Here is a 13156-nt window from a genome sequence, read left to right on the forward strand (position 1 = left end):
CCCATGCGGCCCCATGTGGCCCCCCGGGAGGGGTGGCCCCTCCCGGTGGACCCCCGGAACCCTTCCGGTGGCCCTGGTACAATACCGATAAGCCCCCGAAACTTTCCGGTGTCTGTATAACAACTTCCCTTATATAAAACTTCACCTTCGGACTATTCCGGAACTCCTCGTGACGTCCGAGATCTCATCCGGGACTCCGAACAACATTCGGTAGTCACAGACTAGTCTTCCTAACAACCCTAGCGTCACCGAACCTTAAGTGTGTAGACCCTACGGGTTCGGGAGACATGCAGACATGACCGGGACCACTCTCGGGCAATAACCAACAGCGGGGTCTGGATACCCATGTTGGCTCCCACATGCTCCTCGATGATTTCATCGGTTGAACCATGATGTCGAGGATTCGATCAAACCTTGTATACAATTCCCTTTGCCAATCGGTACGTTACTTGCCCGAGACTCGATCGTCGGTATCCCAATACCTTGTTCAGTCTCGTTACCGGCAAGTCACTTTACTCGTACCGTAATGCATGATCCCGTGGCCAACACCTTGGTCACCTTGAGCTCATTATGATGATGCATTACCGAGTGGGCCCAGAGATACCTCTCCGTCATACGGAGTGACAAATCCCAGTCTCGATCCACATAAAACAATAGATACTTTCGGAGATACCTGTAGTGCACCTTTATATTCACCCAGTTACGTTGTGATGTTTGATACACCCAAAGCACTCCTACGGTATCCAGGAGTTACACGCTCTCATGGTCAAAGGAAGAGATACTTGACATTGGCAAAGCTCTAGCAAACAAACTACACGATCTTTGTGCTATGCTTAGGATTGGGTCTTGTCCATCACATCATTCTCCTAATGATGTGATCCCATTATCAACGACATCCAATGTCCATAGCCAGGAAACCATGACTATCTGTTGATCACAACGAGCTAGTCAACTAGAGGCTCACTAGGGACATATTGTGGTCTTTGTATTCACACGTGTATTACGATCTCCGGATAATACAGTTATAGCATGAATAAAAGACAATTATCATGAACATTGAAATATAATAATACTTTTTTTATTATTGCCTCTAGGGCATATTTCCAACAAAGCCTCCATGAGAGGATCTTTGGAATCCCACTTTCCTGACACCTGTTGAGCTACCAAATCTGAGTCGCCAAGACACCGTACCCGGCTCAGGCTCATCTCTTTAGCCATTCGAAGACCATGGAGCAACACTTCATATTCCGCTGCGTTGTTAGTGCAAGGAAACATCATCTGCAACACATAACAAAATTTGTAACCTCGAGGGGAGGTTAAAACAACTCCAGCCCCCAAGCCTTCCAACTGTCTGGACCCATCAAAGTGAATAGTCCAATATGTGTTGTCTGGTTTCTCCTCCGGCATCTGCATCTCTGTCCAGTCATTAATAAAATCAACCAGTGCTTGAGACTTGATCACAGTATGTGGTACATACTTCAACCCGTGAGACCCAAGCTCAATGGACCACTTGGCGACTCGTCCAGTGGCTTCTCTATTTTGAATGATGTCTCCCAAAGGAGCAGAGCTAACCACAGTGATTGGGTGACCCTGAAAGTAATGTTTAAGCTTCCGGCTCGCCATGAACACCCCATATATGAGCTTCTGCCAATGTGGATATCTTTGGTTAGATTCAATCAACACCTTACTGACGTAGTAAACCAGCCGTTGAACCGGATGTTCCTTGCCAACCTCCTTGCGCTCCACCACAATTGCCACACTAACAGCTCGTGAGTTGGCGGCTACGTATAACAATAGCGGCTCTTTCTCAACTGGAGCAGCAAGGACTGGCGGCTCAGCAAGCTGTTTCTTCAGATCCTCAAAAGCAGAGTTCGCAGCATCGCTCCAAACAAAATCATCCGTTTTCTTCATCATCTGATACAAAGGCATCGCCTTCTCCCCTAACCGGCTTATGAACCAGCTCAAAGCAGCAACACGACCCGCCAGCCGTTGAACGTCATTGATGCATGTTAGTTTGACCAGGGATGTGATTGCCTTAATCTTCTCCGGGTTAGCTTCAATACCTCGGTTGGACACCAAAAAATCCAAAATCTTGCCAGCTAGGACTCCAAAAACACACTTGGTCGGGTTAAGCATCATTTTGTAGACCCAGAGGTTATCAAAGGTCTCTTTCAGATCTGTGACCAAGGTTTCCTCTTTCCTGGATTTTACCACTATATCATCCACATAAGCATGAACATTACGCCCAATCTGATTGTGAAGGCAATTTTGCATACACCGTTGATAAGTTGCCTGGGCACTCTTGAGCCCGAAGGGCATAGGCACATAGTAGAAGGCTCCAAACGGAGTGATGAAAGTTGTCTTCTACTGGTCCTTGTACTACAAAAAAAGACACATTTGTGACATTTTGGGCCGAACGAATTTTTTTCCTGTCATACGTATGACACTTCTATGACGATAATTGTGACAAAACCCGGTATCAACATAGATGTGGTGGGTTCCTACTTCTATGACAAAAAATCATAACATAAAATGGGCTTTTTGTCCTGGGCGGGCCGGAGACGCAGCTGCATGACATTCTTTGGGCCGTCCATGACGGAAAAAACCATGGTAGAAGTGAGGGGGAGGAAAATTTTGGGGAGTTCCCGGTTACGGTGGGAGGTCGGGGGCCGAGTGATGCGTGTTTCTCTCGTACACGTACGCGCGTGTGTGCGAGGCGTTTGGCTCTAACTGAAGCCGAGCGAGGCGTTGGGCTCTAACTAAACCCGAGTGATTTCACTGCAGGCTACGTGTTACTGAACCCGAGCGATGGATCGATGGCTGTTAACTGAACTCGATCGAGCAATTCCTTCGCTACTGCTGCTAACTGAAGCCGATCGATGCTGCCTCTGGTTTGAACAGTGAGTGTTGCGGGGGGGTTTGGATGAACAGTGAGCGGTGGCGTTGCCTCTGGATGAACAGGACCCCGTGGTGTGGTGGAGGGCTAGATGAATAGTAGACGGTGGAGGGGTGCCCGTGGAGGGGTGGCTGAACAGGACCCCGTGGTGTGGAGGGCTGGATGAACAGTAGACGGTGGAGGGGTGCCCGTGGAGGGGTGGTTCAACAGTAGCCAGTGGAGTAGCATGCGGTGGAGGCTGGATGAACAGGAGCCCGTGGAGGCTGGAGGAGGTCGACGGTAGCCCGTGGAGGCTGGAGGAGGTCGACGGTGGAGATGAACAGTATCCCGTGGAGTCCCGTTTTGCGGTACGCCACACCCCTCCCAATGAATAGGACCCCCGTTTCGACCGTAGCGCTCCAACACAAGTCCGTTTCGTCCATTTTGCGGTACGCCACACCCCTCCCGATCAACAGGACCCCTGTTTCGACCATAGGAGGTCCGTTTCATCCATTTTGCGGTACGCCACACCCCTCCCGATGAACAGGACCCCCGTTTCGACTGTAGGAGGTCCGTTTCCTCCGTTTTGCGGTATGCCAGACCCCTCCCGATCAACAGGATCCCGTTTCGAACGTAGGAGGTCTGTTCCCTCCATTGTGTGGTACGCCAGGCCTCGTTTCCACCGCCTGTTCCATCCAAGCCCTCCCGATGAACACGACCACGCATTCTGTTCCGACCCAGCCAGTTGGCTCCCACGCGTTCTGTTGCCTCCCGATGAACACGACGCATTCTGTTGCCTCCCCATGAACACGACGCATTCTGTTGCCTCCCCATGAACACGACAACGACGATGTTTCTCTGTTCCGACCGAGCCATGTACACGAGCCCTGGCCATACGTATGCGCGAGTAGGCATTCGAGACCCCGCCCCTATGTACACATACGTGGCCGTATTTTCTTTCTTGCACCCTGGCCGTTGTACGTACGTGTACATGCTATGTGCGCGCCTCTAATGGGACAAGTACGCGCCTCTACTACGACACGTGCGCGCCTCTACATCCACCAGTATATATGTACATACACATTCGTGACCAGAATGACAACGCTACGTACGCTTCGACCAGGTGGGTCCCGACTGTCAAGCACTTCCTTGCGTGCGAAGATGTAGCTGGTGGGTCCCAGCAGTCAGGGGGGCAAATCGTTTTTTTTTGCCCGGACGCACTTCCTTGCGTGCGAAGATGTAGCTGGTGGGTCCCAGCAGTCAGGGGGGCGAATCATTTTTTTGCCCAGACGCACTTCCTTGTGTGCGAAGATGTAGCTGGTGGGTCCCAGCAGTTAGGGGGAAACGTTTTTTCGTGAAATACGGTGGCCCGTCCGGTGGGTCCCCGTTGTCAGGTGGAGGAATCATTATTTTGCGCGTAATAAGGAGGCACTTCCTTGCTGCGGCCATGGACCTAGCTGTCAGCCTCTCCACGTACAGTCCACGTCCGATGGAAGTCATTCCTTGACCATGTTGACCACGCCGCGCCGAGAGCACCACGGCAGTGGACGACGGCGAGGACTAGGAAGGGGACGACTCGAAGCCGAGGAAGACGCAGCAGTGGAAGCCCACACGAAGAGGAGTACGAGGGTTCACTGGTTCGCCTGCGGTTGCCGCAGAATAACAGGGGTGTGGGTGAGTAGAGGGATGGCCTGGCCAGCAGTGGGAGTAGTAGGGGGCGGTGAGGCCTCTGCGGCATCACAGCCAGCCACAGGAGGCAGGAGCACGCGACACGACCGACGCTGGTTTGGGCGGCTGGAGCAAGAAGACCAGAGGTTGAAGAAGCACTACGGCCGTTGGATAAACATCGTACGGTAACAGGAGATAGAATCGTTCATATTGACTAAGTTGACAAAGCCCTCCGTCCCCGTCAACTTGGTAGGCCCACAAGTCAGCCTCCCACTATGTTGGGTTCCAGCTGGCAGGGGGAATATTCATTTTTTGTGTAATAAGGAGGCACTTCTTGCGTGCAAGGATAGCTGGTGGGTCTGACATGTCAGCAGGGGGCATGTTATTTTCGCGAAATACAGAGGCCCTTCCGGTGGGTCCCAGATTTCAGGTGGAGGAATCATTATTTTGCGTGTAATAAGGAGGCATTTCCTTGTGTGCGGCCGTGGACCCAGTTGCCTGCCTCTCCACACACAGTCTACTTCTGATGGTGTCGTTTGTTGACCATGTTGACCATGCCGCACCGAGCGCATCCAAGGTGGTGGACGACGGCGAGGCCCCGGACAGCAACGAGCCGGAGATGGGAAGACGCGGGAGTAGAGTCACAGACGGAGAGGTGTACGAGGGTTAACTAGTTCTAGTGCGGTGTGGTTCGGCAGTCGGTGGAGAAGAACAGGAGGTGTGGAGGGGTGGAGGGATGGCCTGGCCAACGGTGGAGTAGCGCTTCATAGCGAAGCGTGCTAAGAAGAACTGCTAGAAGCATGAGGCGGGAGGTGGTCCCGGCGGTGCTGGAGGAAGAAGACGAGAGATTGAAGATGGATATCGGTCGTTGGATGTAAATCCAACGACTAACATGTCAGAATCATTTGTTGACTAAATTGAAAACAACTTGCATTGGCTTCGACCTATTGGCCCACATTTCAGCCTCCAAAAATGTGGCACATATTCAACCCATTTTTCAGAATTTATAGCCTTTTTTTGCGCGATAGAATTTACAGTCAATTTGATCTTTTTTTGAATTACAACCATTAGCTGGGCTGGGTGAACAAATAATGTAGCATCCGTGCGGCCCATTTATTTTATTTCCTAAAAAATTATAGGCCATTTGCACTTTCTCGAAATACACGATTTTGCTGGGTTGATTCTAATTATAATGTTGGGTTGGGCCAGCAATGTTATCAAAAAATAAAAAGGGGTTGAGCATTTTTTTATAAATATATTTAAATAATAAGTGATATTATTACATTCGTCCTTAAATCTTACCAAGCTTTTGTACACAATCACTAGGATTTTTGTGCCAAAACAATCCAGGATTTTATTTGTTAAGAAATTATTTTTATAAGTTAATAAGATGTGGGATATTGTTTTCTTACATATATAAGTATCTGTTAAATATATGATGACAATAAAAATAATATATAATAACATATAAAATAATTTAAATATATATAATATAGTTAGAAGGGAAACATAAGTTGGACCTGGCGTTCCTATTCTTATATAGAAAAATAGAACAGACCTCTGTGTTTTCTTCAAAAAAATACATAAATTGGGCTGCCAAAAATAAAACCTTGGATGGGAGGTCCATAGGCCGGTCGATACATGACAGCCCTAAGAAAATACAAACAGGCCTATGGACCTCCCATCCGAGGTCGTGGGCTGCGCATGTTAAAAATGAAAGCCTAGACGGGGCAGCCCAAAACCGCGTCCAACACTTGCCAAAACTTTGTCCCTCATTTTCTCTATGTTTCGCACACTCGACATTGTGTGGGCATTTTGATTGTGCATCATATGAAGATGTGCTATGCATGAATGTTGATCAGCACGATGTTAACTGGCTGGTAGTTCCATTTTCGACCATGAATAAAACTTCCAACATGATGTTAACCCTGTTTGAAAAGGTCGTGTTAATATTAATGCTCTGCCTTTGAAAGTTGCAGTTTCTTATCTGAAACTGAACTTGCAGTTTCTTATCTGAAACTGAAACTTGCAGTTTCTTCTCTGAGAATCACATTGTCTGCGCTTTTATACTCCTATGAAACTACATTTTTTTAAGTGCTAAAAATAGATCTCTAGAATTCATAAAATACTTCATATGCTCAATACTGCAAATCTGAAATTCAAAAGACATTCATATCTGAAAGTACTCTCAAAATACAGAACACAAAACACAATTCACAACCTGCAAATACTGACAACCCTAAGCTCCTCCTGACAATTCACAACCTTCCCGACTATTGGGCTGGGGGGGCAGCCCCCTCCTATTCCTCGGCGGCAGACAGCCGCCCCGTGAGACGATGGCGGGGAAGCGTCATCGGGCCAACTGCTTTTCTCCTCTTGCAGTTGGGTTCGGTCGACGAAGACTCCACCGGCTCGCTCTGGCAGGACACCCTCACAAACGGCACCCTGTAGATGCTTGATCCTTCAATCTTTGGTGGATGCTCCATCTGGGATCGATACTCCCACCACCACTCCCTCATGATCGGATTCGGTGAATCTGTTTGCTCCATGGCCCAGAGGAGCAGCTCTATGTACTTCGGCGCGACTCCCTCCGGGAGTATCGCCGCCTTTTCGCTCTGTTGCAGATATTTGGCCATGGATGTCGCCGTCGCCGCTAGTTGGTCCTTGTTGTCAAACCAAGACTGTATCTCCAACATCCTAGCTAACTTCACAGGGTCGCCATCTGCAATCCTCACGTATCGGTTGTACTCCTATATCTATCTACTTCTCCACATCACCTTCACTCGCCGGCGGTGGTTTTTGAATTGAAGAGGAGAGGAGCAGCGCTGGTTTTGGATTAGAACGGGAGAGGAGCGACGCTGGTTTTGGACTGGAACATGAGAGGAGGGGCGGTGGTTTTGAAATGGAAGAGGAGAGGAGCAGCGCTGCATTTAGATTGGAATAGGAGAGGAGCGACAGTGGTTTAAGAGGAGAAGAGCGGAAGAGCGGCGCTGGTCTTGGAAGTATTTTTTTATTGTTTTGCATATTTTGGGTCAAAGTTTGACCACGTACTATATTTGACAAGCTAAATGTGAATGCATGTCACCAAAAATTGTATCGTTTGGTTTGTATCTAAATGTACTTTCAAATTATATTATTTTTGCAATGTATAACATATATTTTATGTGCGAAAATCATGGTCAATTATGACCCAGAATAAAAGGGAGACTAGTTAATGTGGGGTCGCTTTCTTAATTGAAGGGTAAATTGATTTTGATTTTGATCCAGTCACAGTGTGCCGGCCCTCTCGTCCAATTCTAAATTGCTACTGCACGTTCCTCTCCCTCTTCTCCATTGCAAAACCACCTCCTCTCCTCTCCATCATCTCCATTCCAAAACCACCATCTCACCTCTCCTTCTTCTGATCTTCTCCATTGCAAAACCACCTCCTCTCCTCTCCATCATCTCCATTCCAAAACCACCGTCTCGCCTCTCCCTCTTCTGATCTTCTCCATTGCAAAACCACCTCCTCTCCTCTCCATCATCTCCATTCCAAAACCACTGTCTCGCCTCTCCCTCTTCTGATCTTCTCCATTGCAAAACCACCTCCTCATGCACGTGGCCCGGAGGCGCAGTTGTCGTCATTTTGATCTGAAGTGCCGGATTATAACATATAACACGAAAAAAGTGCCACATGACAAGAAATCATAACCTCACTGCCCAAAGGAGACAACATGAATCCCGACGGACAAACTAGACGAAGAACAAAGCTCAAATTAAAGATAAACTCATAGAAAACGGGTCCGTCGATAGATGTCCTAATTAACATAGCTGGCTTGACCTAGATGGCAGCCGAGTAGTCACTGTTCGTGCATGTGCCCCCAATGACTAGCCCAACTCAGTTGTCGCTGTTTAACCCTCGCAGTGATCTGAAGCACATGACACCTAATTTTGCGAGATGACAAGAAACCTTTTTTTAGATTTCTCACCACAACTACAGACATGTACAACACAGCCTGCACGATATGTAGACGATAGCCAATCCAGGTGTGTCTGCTAGAGTCTGGTCACATGCATGGACGAACTGATCTTCCGTGTCTTGCAGGGATCGTCCAGGCACCAATGTAGTACACCACTTCTCTAGTATCGCTCGTCTCCCTCTTCTATTAAGTCACCCGACTAGCGGGGCCGGGGAGTGTTCCTATGGTCGGTTCTCAATTGCCATCCCACATGTGTGTGCAAACGCAATATGACGCACGTTCCATTCGGAGAGCAGCGTGCTAGACCGACCGACTGTCTGTGGTGCGACGCGAACGCGACGGGCGTGCTGTATACTCCGTACATGTGTACCGCCGTTTTCTAGACGCTTTGCTCCATGGCGCAGGCGCAATCCATGCATACAAAATTAGTATACTGTATACTATTTAAAAGTCGAGGGCGGGGCTTTTCCTGCGTGGTAGGCGGCGGGGCAGTTTCGCCTAGTTGGTTCGACAGAGACGCGAGAAGACGAGGGAGTAGGCTTCTGCAAACGTAGGGCTGTGTGATTTGACAGCGAGTTACTGCTGGACAGGTGGGGCCCCGTGATTTGACTTGCCATTATCATTTTAACTGCGGCGCTACGACCGGCGTGAGTCTCCCGATTCCTGACCACCTCCATTACGAAGAAAGAGATAGAGAGGAGTAAAAAAATAAACTTATAGCCAACCTTGTTGTAGTATGAGTGACTAAGTGATGACTATGTATGACATGCCAACATCAAATAGCCTAACGCACCATGTTAAATCTCCAAGGGCGCGACCGCGCGAGCAAAGCGACGGTCGTGGTAGGCGCGACCATGATACGGGCTGCTGGCAGCCCTTGGATCTGAGATCAAACGGTCGCATGCTAAGTTGCTGAAAATTTGCAGAATAACCCTCCAGGATAGGGTATTCACCCATAGGTCTAGAATCACGCCATGCAACCGTTCGATCTCAGATCCAAGGGCTCTCGGAAGCCCGTATCATGGGAGAATGGAAAGCCACTACCCTGCCGTTCGCACGCTGGTAGTTCGCTCCTACTCGTCCCCGCACGTCCTTCAATACTACGGCGGTTCGCTCCTAGTCGTCCCGTCCATTCACATTACGGCAGTTCCACTAATCCTAACCCTCCTCCCAAATCCATGCCGTCCCAAATCTCCACAATCGGCGGTGAGTACAAGGTTAGAACCATCACCGGCGATGAGTTCGACGTCATCTACACCCGTTCTTCCGCGACGGTGAAAGGATGCCTTTCTCGCTTCAGACACATGTTCGAAAACTCAGATGATGAGTGGGTCGCTGGGCTAGATGTTGAGTACACCATAGTCCTGGGACCAGAGAAGGATCTAAAGGATGAAGAGAGGAAGAAGCCCGCCGTGATCCAGGTTTGTGTACATAACGTTTGCTTGGTCTACAACATATGCCATGCCGACCTTGAGTGCCAGGATTTTAAGAACTTCCTCAAGGACAAAACAGTGAAATTTGTTACTGTAGACTTTAAGAACGACAGGGATGTCCTGCGTCGGATAGGTCTCGTTGTAGGCAACCCCTTCAACCTCTAGAATAATCGGCTGGTGTCCTCTCGTTAGCCTTCAATGCTGACCCTAGCAGGAGCCATGGTTCATCCTTCGTACGGTAAACTGGAGAAACTTCCATACATGTTTCATCGTCATGCATGGCAGCGGAATGTACTAGATATAGACCACATCCACTATGCTGCAATGGATGGCTACCTTTGCTTCAATATCTACAAGGGTTGGATGAAGAGCAACAACCAAGTGTGTGGTTCAAGCAAAGAAGTATCGGCCAAGAGGAAGAGGGACAAGGACGAAGTCGAGGACGTGGGCGAGGACTTCGAGTAAGGTGGCAGTGTCGTTGCTCATGGTGGTTCTAATGCAGTGTCTACCGGAATAGTTGCAAAGTTTAATTTCAGGTGTGCTTAATTTAATTTGAGGGGTGTGTTGTGCTGAGCCCCCAGCAGAACTATGTTATGTTTCTTCTCCTTACTTTAACTCTTCAGTACGTACATACTAGTATTTCTTACATTTCATATTTTAGTTGGTATAGTACTACCACTCGTTTCTTCACATTATATACGTACAATATATATGGCCAACATCATATAGCCAGTAGTTTAGTTGTCAAAGAATTTCAGGGTGCTTAGATTTGTCAAAGAATTCCAGGATGCTTAGAGGGTGCTTGGATCCAAGGGACTTATTTTAGTCTGACTAAAAATAGTCTCTTTAAGAGGCTAAAGTTCCAAGCACCCCTGACTAAAGAGGGGCTAAAACTAGTCTTGAGACTAAAATTTTTTAGTTAGGGGTACCCCTACTAAAATGTGGATTAGTCCTCTCTCTACTCATTTAACTCCTCCCCTTTAACACAGGCGAGTTCTGGATTGGAGGGTTTGGAGGATAATAAATGCTCATTAACTTGATTTTAGCCTTTTTAGTATTTGGATCCAAGCATGGGTGAGGCTAGCATGTTTTAGTCCCACTACTTTTAGTCATGGGACTAAAATGTATCCAAGCACCCTCTTAGTTTTATTTGAGGGGTGGGTTGTGCTGAACACCATTATTGTGACTAGCCTTTTTAATAGTACTATATACATAATTTGGCGACGAGTGCTCTCTATATGTACCACCTTTTTTTAATTTCAAGTCTTGCTCCATGGCGCAATCCATCGATACTACTACTGTACAAAAGTATACATTCTTTAAAAGGCTAGAGGGCGGGGCAGTCTAGCTTGGTCGGTTTCACGAGAGGCGAGGGCCTTTGTGATTTGATGGCTCATTACTGCTAGAAGGCGGGGCCTTGTGATTTGACTGCTCGTATAAATGCGCCGACGACCTGATCGAGGAGGAGCAAAGAACCGTGCGGTATACTCAAGTTTTCCACTGGAGTAGTACTTCAACGGAGGAGCACGAAACATGGCAGCCCAGTGCCATATGGTGATAAAAATGATCTAATTTGCTAGTCATCTCATTGTTAGCATTGTTCTATTCATTCCCTCAAAAAAACCATTGTTCTATTCATGTCCCGCAGATAACGTGACACGTGCGACGAAACACCCGAAGCAAAATATGAAACACAGGAGCAAAATAAGAAGGAAGATTATCACCCCAAATGATCGAATTCGCCGTGGAGTCGTAACTGCTTCTTCATCGCCTCCAGAACCTCCATCTCCTTGCGCGTCTCCTCCGCCATCTTCTTCATTCTGTCCATGACGTGGGATTTCTCGATGTGAGCCTTCATCATCTGTTCCACGGTCGCATTACGTACCTTTGACAGCAGTCGGGTGCTCGATGCGGAGCTTCGCCAACTCCTCCTGCTGTTCCATGATGAGGGCCTGCATCGAGGAACTACTATTCTCATGCAGCTTCTTCTAGCCGGCGTTCTTCTCCTTCAACATGTCGATCTCGTGGCAGAGCTTCGCCTTGTCCTCCTGAAGTCGCAGGATTTCGCTGGTCGCCTTCTTCTCCGAGGCAATGCTCTTCTTCAGCAGCATCACCACACCGACGGTCAACTCCCCCTGCCGATTGAGCTCAGCGGGCATGTCGTCGAGGCTCTCCTTCAGCAACTCCATCATGCTGTAACGCCCTCGATGCGGCTATATCTCCCATGTGTCGAGGCACGAATTAGAGGCATAACCGCATTGAAAGCAATGTCGCAAGTTAGGCAATATTCACAACATCCCATGTAATATAGATAATAAAGGGGAGATAACATAGCTGGCTTACACTCGCCACGTCAACCAAAGCACACATTACATCATCCAAACACTCATGGCCCGACTACGGCGCCAAAATAAAAGATAACCCAACATGCGACACGGTCCCGATCACCCCCAACTGGGCACCACTACTGATCATCAGGGAAAGACACGTAGTATCGTTGAGAGTCCTCGTCGAACTCCCACTTGAGCTCAAGCGCGTCACCTGGAGCGGAATCATCAGGCCCTGCATCTGGTTTGGAAGTAATCTGTGAGCCACAGGGACTCAGCAATCTCGCACCCTTGCGATCAAGACTATTTAAGCTTAAAGGTAAGGCTAGGTAAATATGTGGAGCTGCAGCAAGCGACTAGCATATATGGTGGCTATCCTGTTCGCAAAAGAGAGCGAGAAGAGAGGGCAAAGCGTGAACGAGAAACTAGAGAACACCCTGCGCAAGCATTACTCCAACACCGTGTTCACTTCCCAGACTCCGCCGAGAAGAGACCATCACGGTAACTCACACTGTTGATTCATTTTAATTAAGTTAAAGTTCAAGTTATCTACAACCGGTCATTAACAAATTCCCATCTGCCCATAACCGCGGGCACGGCTTTGAAAGTTCAAATCCCTGCAGGGGAGTCCCAACTTAGCCCATGACAAGCTCTCACGGTCAATGAAGGAATAGACCTCCTCCTGAGACGTTCCGATCAGACTCGGTATCTCGGTTCATCAAGACACTTCGGCAGGTTAAAACAAATCCAGCAACACCGCCCGAATGTGCCGACAAATCCCGATAGGAGCTGCACATATCTCGTTCTCAGGGCACACTCAGATTGTCCAAACTTCCGGTAGGCCAGCCCAGAGTTGCCCCTTGTGGCCACCGGCGGCTGACGAGGTGGACCAAC

Source organism: Triticum dicoccoides, chromosome 7A, assembly GCF_002162155.2.
Source record: "Triticum dicoccoides isolate Atlit2015 ecotype Zavitan chromosome 7A, WEW_v2.0, whole genome shotgun sequence".
In the NCBI taxonomy this organism is placed as follows: Eukaryota; Viridiplantae; Streptophyta; class Magnoliopsida; order Poales; family Poaceae; genus Triticum; species Triticum dicoccoides.